This window comes from Tachysurus fulvidraco, chromosome 19, assembly GCF_022655615.1.
Source record: "Tachysurus fulvidraco isolate hzauxx_2018 chromosome 19, HZAU_PFXX_2.0, whole genome shotgun sequence".
Taxonomy (NCBI): Eukaryota; Metazoa; Chordata; class Actinopteri; order Siluriformes; family Bagridae; genus Tachysurus; species Tachysurus fulvidraco.
The window spans coordinates 11,872,553-11,885,362 of record NC_062536.1 but is presented as its reverse complement, the minus strand read 5'-3'; positions in this window follow the sequence as shown (position 1 = coordinate 11,885,362).

Here is a 12,810-nt window from a genome sequence, read left to right as displayed (position 1 = left end):
AGGTTAAAGTGCAGAGAAAAGGCCAGATTAAACTTTGCTCTAGTCATGTTCACAAGTCAGTTTTAATAAATCTAGGGTGAGTTGAAGGAGCAGGTATTAAACATATGTTAGGTATAGCGGCGCAAATCTCAAACTATGTCTATCTTATTCTAAATATATTATTCAATACTCTTTTTTTTTAAGATTAATGGTGTATAGTATGGACTTTACCTAAAGTCGCAATATTTGGCATATTATGTTGTTTAGACAAATAGAATGCTTCATTAATTTTGTTCCACTGCACTTTAAATCCTGGCAACAGCAGTGCAAGGACACTCTCTCACCCTTCTGTACCGGTAGCTTTTGTGCAATTGGGAAAACCTTGGGTATTGTAGATTTTAAGTTCTAGTATAGTAGCCCACAGTCATTAATAGGTGTAAAGCTCACACAGTACTACTAGAAGTAGCACATGAATAGCATACTGTATCACTTCACAATGTTCAATAGTTTCTCTTTAAACAACATGTTAACTTCAAATAATTGAAAATGTTTTAGGAAGCGGTTAAAATATGTATCCTTTGTATCAGGCTTACCCTTATCCTCATGCTGAGAACAAACCAAAGAACTCTTTAAGAAGAAACTTTTTTACAATAAGCTGTGGGTAAAGTAGTATAACGTACAGTTAGGTCCATGAGTATTTGGACAATGCAACAATTTTCATTAATTTGATTTCATTTCATTAATGGAAATAAAATTGAAAAAAATAAAAGCAATCAGAATGTAATTTAAGTGCAAAATTTTAACTTTCATTAAAAGAATTATATATAGTTTGGGATTTACAGGCAATATTTACATAGTCCCTCATTTTTACAGCCTGGAAAGTAAACTAGTAATAAATAAGCAGATTCCTGGCCCGGTGTGGCCTGTTCTCTCGTTATTTCTTGACCAATTAAGGAGATAAATGGAGAAAAGGGGATGAATTTGCAGTGTTGAATTTGCATTTGATAGCTGTTCACAGGAAATATTAATACAAGGTCTAAAAAAAAGTTTTGAAGAAGCCTGAAAAAACAAACAGATCTATCCGAGAGAGCTCATCAACACCAAAAGGCCTGGAAGACCACAGAGAACGACTAAAGGGGATGATTGCAGAATTGTTTCCTAGGTGAAAAAAACCACTTCATAACATCTAGCCAAGTCAAGAACACTCTTGAGGAGGTAGGTGTATAGTTGTCAAAGTCTACAATCAAGGGACGCTCTCATGAATGTACTGTATATACAGAGGTTTTACATCCAGGTTCAAACCAAAGATAACACTCAAGCACAGAAAGGGAAAATTTAAAAAAAACCTGCTTAATTGCACAGTGGAACCAGATTCTTGGACAGATGAAACCAAGATAAAATTATAGCAGAATGATGGAAAGAGAAGTATATAGAGAAGGAAAGGAAGGGCTCATGATCCAAAGCATACCACATCATTTGTCAGACACGGTGGAGGCAAGGTTAAAGTATGGGCATGTATGGCTGCCACTGGAACTGGGTCACTGCTGTTTATTGATGATGTGACTGCTGATAGAAGAAACAGGATGAAATCTGGTGTTTAGAGCTTTAATTTCTGCTTAGAAACAGTTGAATACTGCAAAACCTTATAGGACAGCACTTCATCATGCAGACAGATAAAAAAAACCCAAAGCAAACCGAGAGCTTCTAAATACAAAGAATGCTCCTTAATAGCAGGGTCAATCACCTTTCCACAACCAACCTCATTGAGCTTTTCACTTAGTGAAGACAAAACCCACAAAAAAAACCTACTAAATATAACTACTAAATATATAATAAATATACTCATTATAGGCCTGGTAAAGTATGCTATTGTCTGGTAAAACAATAAAGCCTGGAAAAGCATCTCAAGAGAGAAAACTAAGCATATGGTAATATCCATGGGGTCCAGACTTCATTCACTGCAAAACGATTTGCATTAAAAATAAGTATTGAAAATAATCTTTATATTTATAATTGTTATTTTGTCCAATTACTTACATGGAGGGACTATATATTTCAATTACTTAAAAATCTAAAATAAAACATCATTCTACTATTATAGATATCACTAATACTAAAAACTGTTGTTATTATTATTATTATTATTATTATTATTATTATTATTATTATTATTATTAGTAGTAGTAGTAGTAGTAGTAGTAGTAGTAGTAGTAGTAGTAGTGGTCATGTGCACATCTGAGCATAAATTCAGACTTTAGGGAGACCATGAGATGCCATGTAGTACATGATAATTTTGACATTGTAAATGGAGTGTGTGTGTGTGCGTGTGTGTGCGTGTGTGTGTGTGTGTGTGTGTGTGTGTGTGTGTGTGTGTGTGTGTGTGTGTGTGTGTGTGTGTGTGTGAGTGCGTGCCCATGTGTCAGGGGAAACATGACTTCATCACCCCTCAGGTATATTGAGAAGATGCTATAGAGGGGGAGAGCGGAAAAAAATCTCATCTAAATAATTTTCTTGCCTTGTGGGCAGTTACATGCAAATAGAAGATCAAACACATATTGGGTGGTAAAAGTGAGATTGGTGTGAATATCATCAAGCTGCTGAAGTGGTTGGTGAGCTACACAGTTGGAAAAAAGGACAAGATGCTGATCACCACTGTGTATTCAGTGAGGAGAGATAGAGAAAGTGTGAAAGAGAGAGAGAGAGAGAGAGAGAGAGAGAGAGAGAGAGAGTGAGTGAGTGAGTGAGTGAGTGAGTGAGAGATTGAGTGAGAGAGTGAGTGATAGGATTAAATGGCAGAATGTAAATGAAACATAAAAACATACATTTGAGAATATGGAAGTGTTGAAATTAAGTCTGTGCATAGGACAGTGTCAAATTTCATCTTTGTGTATCAATCCAAAGTATTTAAACTGCTACTTGGGGCAAGAACAAGCAAGTCCTGAATGAGGTTCTGGTGAAGAAAGAGTCTCTAATGGTTTAATTTAATCAGGTGAACTCTTGCTGCTTTACTGAATAGTATTGAACTGCAGCAGACTTTGGACCTGGAAAATAACATTTTACAAACAATTTCTTAGATAGCATGCTTATAATAATAAAAAAATAGCTTATGCTATAATTCAGGCCTCAAATCACAAATAAGCAAGTTCAAATGAAATGGAAAAATTGTGCTAGAGTTAAATTCAGGTCCATTTTATTTAAACCTCCGGAACTGCTGTCATCAAATGCTAAATAAAATCAAATTTCTAAAAAAATCAGACTTTTATTTGAGGAAAAAAGGGCTTTCATGACCTACTCTGTCTTTAACATCTCTTAATCAATTATGCTGTACAAGGTTTTTTTGTTAATTGAAAGATTTACATGGTGATAATTAAATAAGAAATACTCTCTTTTTGAAATCTCATTAAGTGACATTGAAAGGCAGAGCAGAAATTGTGTTCTGAGACAAAAAAAAAGGCAAGTCCATTCCTCTAAATGTCATTTGCTTTAATCTCTGAGGAGTTGTGCCATTTGAAACTGAGCAGTCATGAGAGCAGAGAGCGGTGGAGTCACTGGACAGCAGGAGGACGGAACGAAGCGGCTTCATCTGCACTCATTCACTCATTCACCTCTTCTGGCTGAGAGACATAAACCCTTAATCCTCTTCTTCTTTTATTCTGGATTTCTGCCTATCTGTCTGAAACCTCTCTCTCTCTCTCTCTCTCTCTCTCTCTCTCTCTCTCTCTCTCTCTCTCTCTCTCTCTCTCTCTCTCTCTCTCTGTCTCTCTAGCTGTCTGTCCACCTTTCCACGCCTCATTATTGCCAATCATTTGAATGCTGAGTGCCCAATGTCACCTGCTCTGTATTCTGATTACTTCATGCAGAAATTAGTATGTATATTTAATGCAGGGTTTTCCTTTTCTTTTTCTTCTTCATCTTGATGAGTGCAGCGAGGAGAGGAGGAAAGGTTGGGCTCGCCTGTCTGGCAGATATGCCAGTATCAGCCTAATAAATGACAGCGGATTTATGCATCTGTATTCTTTTATTTATAAAAAAAATAGCAAGCCGGACGATACTCTGATATTAATAATACAAGTGGATCCACTTTGATTAGGCCTGCACAGAGAGCCGCGCATATTCAGCATTACAATTAAATCTTGTGATGTGAAATGGGAATGACACGCTAATGAAGCGAGCCAGCGAGCCTGAACCGAGACTGTCCAACATCATTATGGGATATCTTAGATGAAGAGTAATTATACGAGGAACACTGAAATGTCATTAAAAATCTTCAGTAAGTGATTTAACCCACTATTCCTTGGTAATGCCATCTCTCTCCCTCTCTCTCTCTCTCCCTCTCTCTCTCTCTCTCTCTGTCTCTCTCTCTCTCTGTGTCTCTCTCTTTCTCTCTAGGACAGAAAAGTTCCTCTTCAGAAGTTCCAACAGAAAATTGTAGCCCTTCAAACACTTCGGGATTTTCCCAGACAGACACAATCAAGTGTCCTAACTTAATTTGGCGCATCAGAACTCAGTGGTGGCTTGATGTAATTGAAACTGTTCTTTAATAATTTCAGATGAATTGCCAATTAGATCCTGATCTGAGACCTAAGTACTGGATTGAACTGAGAGTCGTATCACTCAAGAGATTTTAAAATATGTATTTAATAGATGTTCATTTATGAGTTTTCTCACTTCTGCGGCTATATTTAAAATGAATATATTAACTTTTAGTAATATTATAATTCTAATAATAACACAACACATCTGTACAGTATATCATGTTGACATACGTGTGTGTGTGTGGGGGGGGGGGGTTTGCAAAAAAGACCAAATGTCCTCATATATTAAATGTCACAATGACTATATTTTCTAGGTGAAACATATCATTAATAATTACAAAAAGCAAAGTGTGTGTGTGTGTGTGTGGGGGGGGGGGGGGTCGTGTCGTTGCGTGTAGTTAGGGATATGTACCAGTTTTGACCTTGTGTGGACATTTTGTTTAAACAAAAACTGCAAAGGAAATGACGGAACAAGTAAAACTCGTCATCGTCAGCATTTCACACATGTTCTACCAGAAATACACTCAAACAGTTTTCCGAACACACAGTTTTTTTGCTTCATATATGTAATTTTTTGTAAACAGGGTCATTTTGATTTTTCCCCAGCGACTGACAGTTGCACAGATTTTTACACACCCTAAAATATTTTTCAATACACTAATAAAATATACTGTAGTTGCATATCCTGCATAATAAGCACATGTGCTGCTTTTCCTTATTGTAAAAAGAAAAATAAATAAAAATGTTCTCCAGTGTATGAGCAGGTGCAGTGATCCGACATGAAAGTCTGGGTCTCTGTGGCTGTGCTGAGGAGCACATCAGTAACATGACCAGCAATACAGGAGGAGAGATAGTGTGCACTGGTGTCCCTGAGGGGAGAGAGAGAGAGAGAGAGAGAGAGAGAGAGAGAGAGAGAGAGAGAGAGAGAGAGAGAGAGAGAGAGAGAGAGAGAGGAAGCTATCCAACCCAAACGTGCCTTGCAGCCATGCAATTATTTTTTGCACTGCATTCCAATATCAGCTCGGGAGCAATGCAAATTATTTAAGACATACTTTTTTTCTGGAACTGCAATTATAATAATGATGATCTCAATTAGCGTTGCCATCACCTTGGACTATTTAGTGGCCGATTGCGCTGCCTGAGGGTGCGTTCTGCTGCAGACATGCTGTCAGAGTCGAGAGGAGAGGGACTGTTCCGGGCAATGAACCCAGAACCTCAATATACCATGATTCTCATCTGCAATCATACAGTATCATGAGAGCCAATCAAAAGGGGCATTCTGGGCAATGTGTAAAGTTATGCGCCTTACAACCTTTGAATATTTACATGATGTGGCCTATAAATTTAGCATTCCTGGTATATATGAGGGAAACAATCTCAGTAAAAGGCTGATGCTGTAGAACTGACCTTCACTTATTATCAGGGTTGCCAGATCTGTGATTTTTATTTCTATAACTTTCATTTTATGATTTTTTTGTGTGTGTGCATGTCAGACAGGTGGGTTAAGGTGTATGTTTTCCTTACAGTTCCAGGGTCCCATGATCAATCCTGAGCTTGTGACAACTGTCTGTGCAGTTTCATGTGTTGTTTGTGTTTTTTCAGTTTCCTCCATAGAACATGTATCTGGATTGGTGACTACTGACTGTGAAGGAGTTTGTGAATGTGTGTTTGTGTGTGTTGTTCCATCCAGTGTGTATTCATGCTTCATGCATAGTGTTCCCACTATAGGCTCTGAATCCACAATGACCCTGACTAGGATAAAGAGCTTACTGAAGATGACTGAATGAATTTCTCAGGAAATGAGTAATGACAACAATGTTAGCCTAGACCTATCACCAGGGTTGCCAGGCTTAGATTTTCTAATAAAATTGGAATTTCCCAACCTTTTATATTTTATTTTTAACGTGAGTTTGACATTTTGCATGCATTAAATTTGTCATAATAATGTTACTTTGTAGGACTGCAGTTTGATACAGTGTTTGGACTTGTTTTATTGACCCAAGCTCAAAACCTTGCTTTTAATCTGGCTCAAATACAGCGATGAACTCATCTGAGTACAGCTGCCAGAACGCACACACACACACACACACACACACACACACACACACACACACACACACACACACACACACACACACACACACACACACACACACACACACACACACACACACACACACACACACACCTCTCTACCCTGATTAGACCATATCTCAGGAATGATATGGAGCAGAACTTACAGTTAAGCCACTTTTGGTGTGAAATTGGAATGCCACACAAGCATTAGATGTGGTTTGTTGCATTTGGGCTGTTTTTAGCCCAGACTCCAAACATTGCAAAAACCTTAAATGTTGTTATTTATAGCTAAGAAACTTGTAGCCATAAGTTTATTTGGATTTTCCTTGTCTGACCCTTTATACTGTTTTTTTTACACGTACTACTTGCATTTTTTATATTCACTTGTATTTTTTATATAATTCATTTATTTTGACGTATTCAGTTTCTAAATTATTCAGATGTAATACATGAATGTGCTTCTATGTGATCTTTTTCATATAATTTGTGTAATTTTTAAACAAGTTATTTTCACATATTTCACATTTGTGATCCAAGCACAAATATTTTTTTATCTAATGAATTGATTTTCAAGCCCTTTTCACATGTGATTCATGTTCACGGTAAACAAACACTACGATGCACGTGGCTTCATTTTTGAAAATCAGATGTAATTTAATTACATGAATAATTCATTTTCACAGGTGATCCCATACTGTTCACATGATGTCACATGTTGAGTTCAAACATGCAATTTATAGCCAGAATGTAATGAAATGCACCTTCTTGTGATTTTTTTTAAACATGTAATTGCTTATGTGAAATGCATGGACTCTTACGTATCTAATTGTCCAAAGGAGAAAGCTAGTCTGCTGTCAGGTGAAATTTGATTGAATGAACCAAAGTCTATTTCTTCATAAGTGAAATGCACATTGACCCATTTCAGCATTCTCTCTCTCTCTCTCTCTCTCTCTCTCTCTCTCTCTCTCTCTCTCTCTCTCTCTCTCTCTGTATCTGTATGACTTTTTCCCTTACTGTTTAAAGTGCCTTCCTCTTCAGTGTGTGGTACAGAAGCCTCGCACCACTACCCCCTTCTTTTATTCATTGCACTGTAAATAACTCCACTTTATGAAAAGCAGCCAGTGTGACTCACGGCTAGCGCTAACCACAACACATTATTATTTCATGGCCTTTGAAAGAGGGGTCTGTAGTGTTTCTCACACTTTAATGTCTGCACTCTCTCTGATGTTGTGTAGTACACAGCGCCCCTTGTTGCGTGCCGTATGCCATCCCTCAATTGAATTCACAAACACTTCCAAGTGCATAAATAGCACAGAAGAAGAAAAAGCTAAAGAAGAAGGCGAGTGCCCCAAGAGCTAGTGTAGTGGAACTCTGTCTAACAACCTCAGAAAGACTACCAGCTTTTGCCACTGGGGTGAATGGCGGAAGGGTAAGAGGAAACAGGGGTGGGAGAAGGTGATGGATGACACTGCTTCTGATTTTAAGCAGGAGAGAAACTAAGCACAACAGTTAACTATGTGTAGATTTCTTCTTCAGGACCTGTTAGAGCAGCCATCAAGGAAAAGTCAAACCCCTTTAAATTAAAGGAAGGGCCAGTGTGAGAGTGAGCCATTAGTTATGGAGGGACTGGTGCGAATGGTAATGCAACTCTTACACCAGAGGCTAAAGCTGTTTTTAGACGACACTCTCAGCTGAATTCTGTAACAGTCTGTAACGTGTTCTCCATGTCAGAATATATGATGAGCATACTCTACTGATAGACCTGTAAGAATAAATAAATACAGTCCTGCTCACGGCAATCTCCATGAGCCAGGCTCATGTAGAAAATGTTTCATAACAGACAAATTCTTTAAAGTGAGATTGAGGTAATGCTGGTGTTTCACATTAATAAGACAAAAAAAAAAGGACATGGGGAAAATGGATGTTGTGAGAAAACCTTTTATATATTTTTTCATGTGTATTTTTTCTATTTCCATTCACAAATAAAAATTGTAATTTTTATTTCCTTTTTTTAATTTTTTTTTATTTTCCTACTTCTGATGTCATGTACACTACATGTTGTTATGTGTATGGTCATGTATGTGGCAAATACAATTTGAATTTGAACTTGAATCTGGTATTTGAATCTGTACAAACTACTGAGCTGCACTGAAAACTTAGCCTCTGCTAAACTCGATATATCCCCTTATTTTAAAGGACATGATGGCTGTGTGCTGTAGGATTGCTGCCATTTTGAGCACAGGACAGTGGCCTGGCTGCACTAACGACATGCATTTCATTTGCTGTGCTCTTGCTCATAATAACCGTAAAGGAAGTGAGGGATTAATGTTTTATTTCACCGGCATAATAATTGCATTGTCACCATAAAAAGAGACCACTGGACCCCAACAGAACACTGCTGACTGTGTAATGACTGAAACCCTTCAGTCAGGTCAAGTTGCTAGCTAGGCTAACAGTGTCCAGCATTAGATCTAGTTACTGTGTAGCTGGAGTTGGGAGCTGTAATAATCTAATAATAACCTAGAAGTTCATCTCTTAATCATATATAATTTAGTCTTATCTGTAATGTTTGCACTTTCCTCATCCAATCATTTAATATGCACAAATTCACCCAGCTTGTTATTTATGTTATTGGAATCCTGGGATGTTTATCTCAGCAGCAGTTTTGCTAACGTTAGCACAAGGTTTGTTAGCTGATATTAACTTGCCATTTCTATAGGTATTCTCCTCTTAATGAAACACTCTAGGGTCTGGATGTGTTTTTAAAATGATTTGAGTCTCTCCTGTATCATCAGTACTCAAGTTTGCTAGGTTTTCTGGATATGAACTAGGATCAGGAGCTCAGGGGAAAGTACACAAGCATCACAGTCTATTTTTTTCCACTTTATTGGTACACTGTTTATTCACATAAGCATGCGGTTGCTGTGTGATATTAGCCACACATTATAAAGTTAGCATTAGGTTCACTCATATGTGGACATAATACATGCTTGTGGCAAGGGTTTTATGCTTTAATTTCTGGTCCTTTTTACATAAAGCTTAAACTTAATAGCCCTTTACACTGAGCTACCAGTTTAAAGACAGACCTTGTATCTAATCATACTTGTTCCTTCAATTCACTGGCCATGATCTCAGGTCATGTTGTAGGTATCACTGATATCTAGTGTGCTGCTTTGTGTAGGCGAGAGATCACATTCAGCACAGCACTGACTGTGACATGGTAGTGGCTGCTGAGAGTGGATCAGACCACTTTATTAGACACACTTATTTTTGTTTATGCAGCATGTAGGTGTACAGTTGGTACTACAGTTATTTTTTTTAGCTCATCCTTCAGCCGTGTCAGGTTTCGAGCAGCGTATCACCCTCAGCTGGATATTTTTTGACTTACACTAATGCAGTGATGTAGAGGTATGTTTAATGCACTTGTATCACTAACAGTACACACACACACACACAACCTTCCTACTACAATGTCAGTGTTTAAATCTGGTGAGCGGTGCTTCATCAGTTATCTATGTATTGTTATAACTCAACAAAAATGCATAAAGTCCACTGTCAAGTGGCCAAACTCCCCTGGTCTCTTCAGCCATCTCAAATGCACTGTTGAACACACACCATGGGGTCAGAGACGAAAAGAAACCGAATGAAAGATGTGCTGCTTTCCCAGGGAGGCCACACTCTAGCTCTTAAGTAAGCAGCGTTAGGCCGTGTTCTCCACAGATCAAAGTGGTGGACTGGAGAACACGGGCTGAGCCCATTAGACTGAGCAAAGCCTGCTCTTTTCCTCAGTTCTGCTTGTCTAAACAATACTCTAGGTGCTGGAAACGCGAACAAAGATGAGTAACACACCTATTAAACATTAATTGTTTTTTTCCTCCATTTCTCCCTGTTGCCCGTCTATCTCGCACTACGACTTTTATAACTAATTTTTCAACATTGCATAAAAGCATAATGCAGGTCTGATCTCTATGCGGTGCTGCCAAAGAAAAAAATATATACGGTATGTCTACAAAAAGCAGGAACTCCCTGATGTTGGTGGTAGACAGCGTTTCAAATCCTAGTTTTGGTCCTTTATTTTATTCAGCAGTGGAAAGCCATGAATACAGAAAATAATAATAATAATAATAATAATAATAATAATAATAATAATAATAATAATAATAATGCCTGTTACAATTCTCCATCATGATCTCTACTCTCTGAAAGTATGGACACAGTACACGGTAATGAAAAATATATAAAAAAAATGAATTCAAAGAAAATAAAGGAAAATAAAGTATTCACCAATTACATAAACATGTTTTTTTTTTTTTTTGCTACTGTCCCAATTTACCGTATACACAGAGGATCATATTCCCCATCATCAAAGAATGATAGTAATAGAAAGGATACATGACTCAACGGCCAGACATAATGTTCCATAACGTATGCACAGAGGTACAAGCAATAAATACACACATTAGGTAAAGCCTTACAGCTACGCAACGCAGATGCAGGAAAAAAGCGGGTTTGCTATTCTCAGCAAGCAAGGTGACAACAGTAAAAAGTCATGAAATTCCCGAAAAAAGAAACACTGATCTTTTAGCTTAGAAAAAAAAATGTCTGGTAAATTCATGAATCCACCAACATTTTTTAAATCTTTTTACATAATATGCACAATTATCAAAATACAGACAAAATCATCCCAGAAAAAATCCAGACAATCCTAAATCTAGTGGAGGAGCAGATTGCAGATCTGGAGGTCTTCCTGGTCTTATGTGCAAGCAACAATTTTAGACATTTTTAATTTTTTTTTTTTTTTTTTTACAAAACCCATGCAAAATCTACAGGTAATATGCATTCTGTGGTTGAAAGTTCTTTTTTTTTTCCATCTTTCCCAAAAACAGTAGGGCTGAGGTATGCATATTTTATGCATTGTACACTTAGGCCATCATCCTGATCTTTTTTTTTTTAATTATATGCTTTTATTAAATCATTTTTCCAGTCCACCACATGAGTTTAGACATGCATTAAAAAAAGAACCACAATATTCCCTTATAACAGGTATATGTTTACATAATCATTCTACAAATGTTCCAGGACAACCTGTGACAATGCAAACCTTCCATCTCTAACATTGGGAATGTAAACTGTATTGGCGACGTCTTATGGAGCAAGTGGAGGAGAACGTGACGGCTCCTGTAGCTTTCTAGTAACTCATGCGATCTGTCTGTTTTGTTCTGAAATCGAGGTGAAGAGGTAGAACCTTTTAGAAAGCCTTTTTGGATAAAGTGGGAGAACCCTTTTTTTTCATAAAAGCTGCACCCTTATATTTGGTGTGAGAAAATTAATATGAACGTCATCTTCAAGTCAATTTCCAGCGAAGGATGAGGGATAAACTTTGTTCCTGGATCCAACTTCTTCTTTGAGCTGAACTGGTGTAAGTATGTGTATCTGCACTAAGCTAAAACAACACCGGAGAGCAACAAGTGCACGTTCTCTTATGCACAAAACATACCTCGACTTTTCAGGTACAATATTTGTCATGTTTTAGATTTCAGATTTGGTTTGTGACTTGAACAAGGACCGGAAAAGTCAGCTGGACTTTAGTGAACCTTACAACACCTTTGTGTACTAGCATCTCTATTCATAAAAGAGGAGGCAGAATTTTGTGTAACTTTGGTTTGAGTGAAAACAGAAATGACTGTTAAAGCAACAACCCCTTTTCTAGATGACATTAGCTGTGATCAAATGGAACATGAATAATGTCGGGTATCTACAGAGGACGTACTCTCTTAAGAACCAACTGTATCTGGATAAACACGGATTATACTATGAAAAACAAATATCACCCAGAAAAGGTTCTTGACATCGATCTCCTCTTTTATAATGGCTATATTATTTGCTTTTAAAAGATAACCAAGCCACATCATTTCAGCTTGAAATCATGACGTTTTTTGGCTTTACTAGATATCATAATGTTTGGTTCCTTTGTTTTTTAGTTTCGGCATTGACACGGATCTGAGAAGAAAACCATACAGACAGAAGACATGACAGATCAGACAGTCCCACTGTACAATACATTTAAGTTAAGACTATTTAAGAAAGAAAAAAGAGAAAATGGGAGACAAACAATGAAGAACATAAAAACATTATACATATATATATATATATATATATATATATATATATATATATATATATATATATATATATATATATATGTGTGTGTGTGTATGTG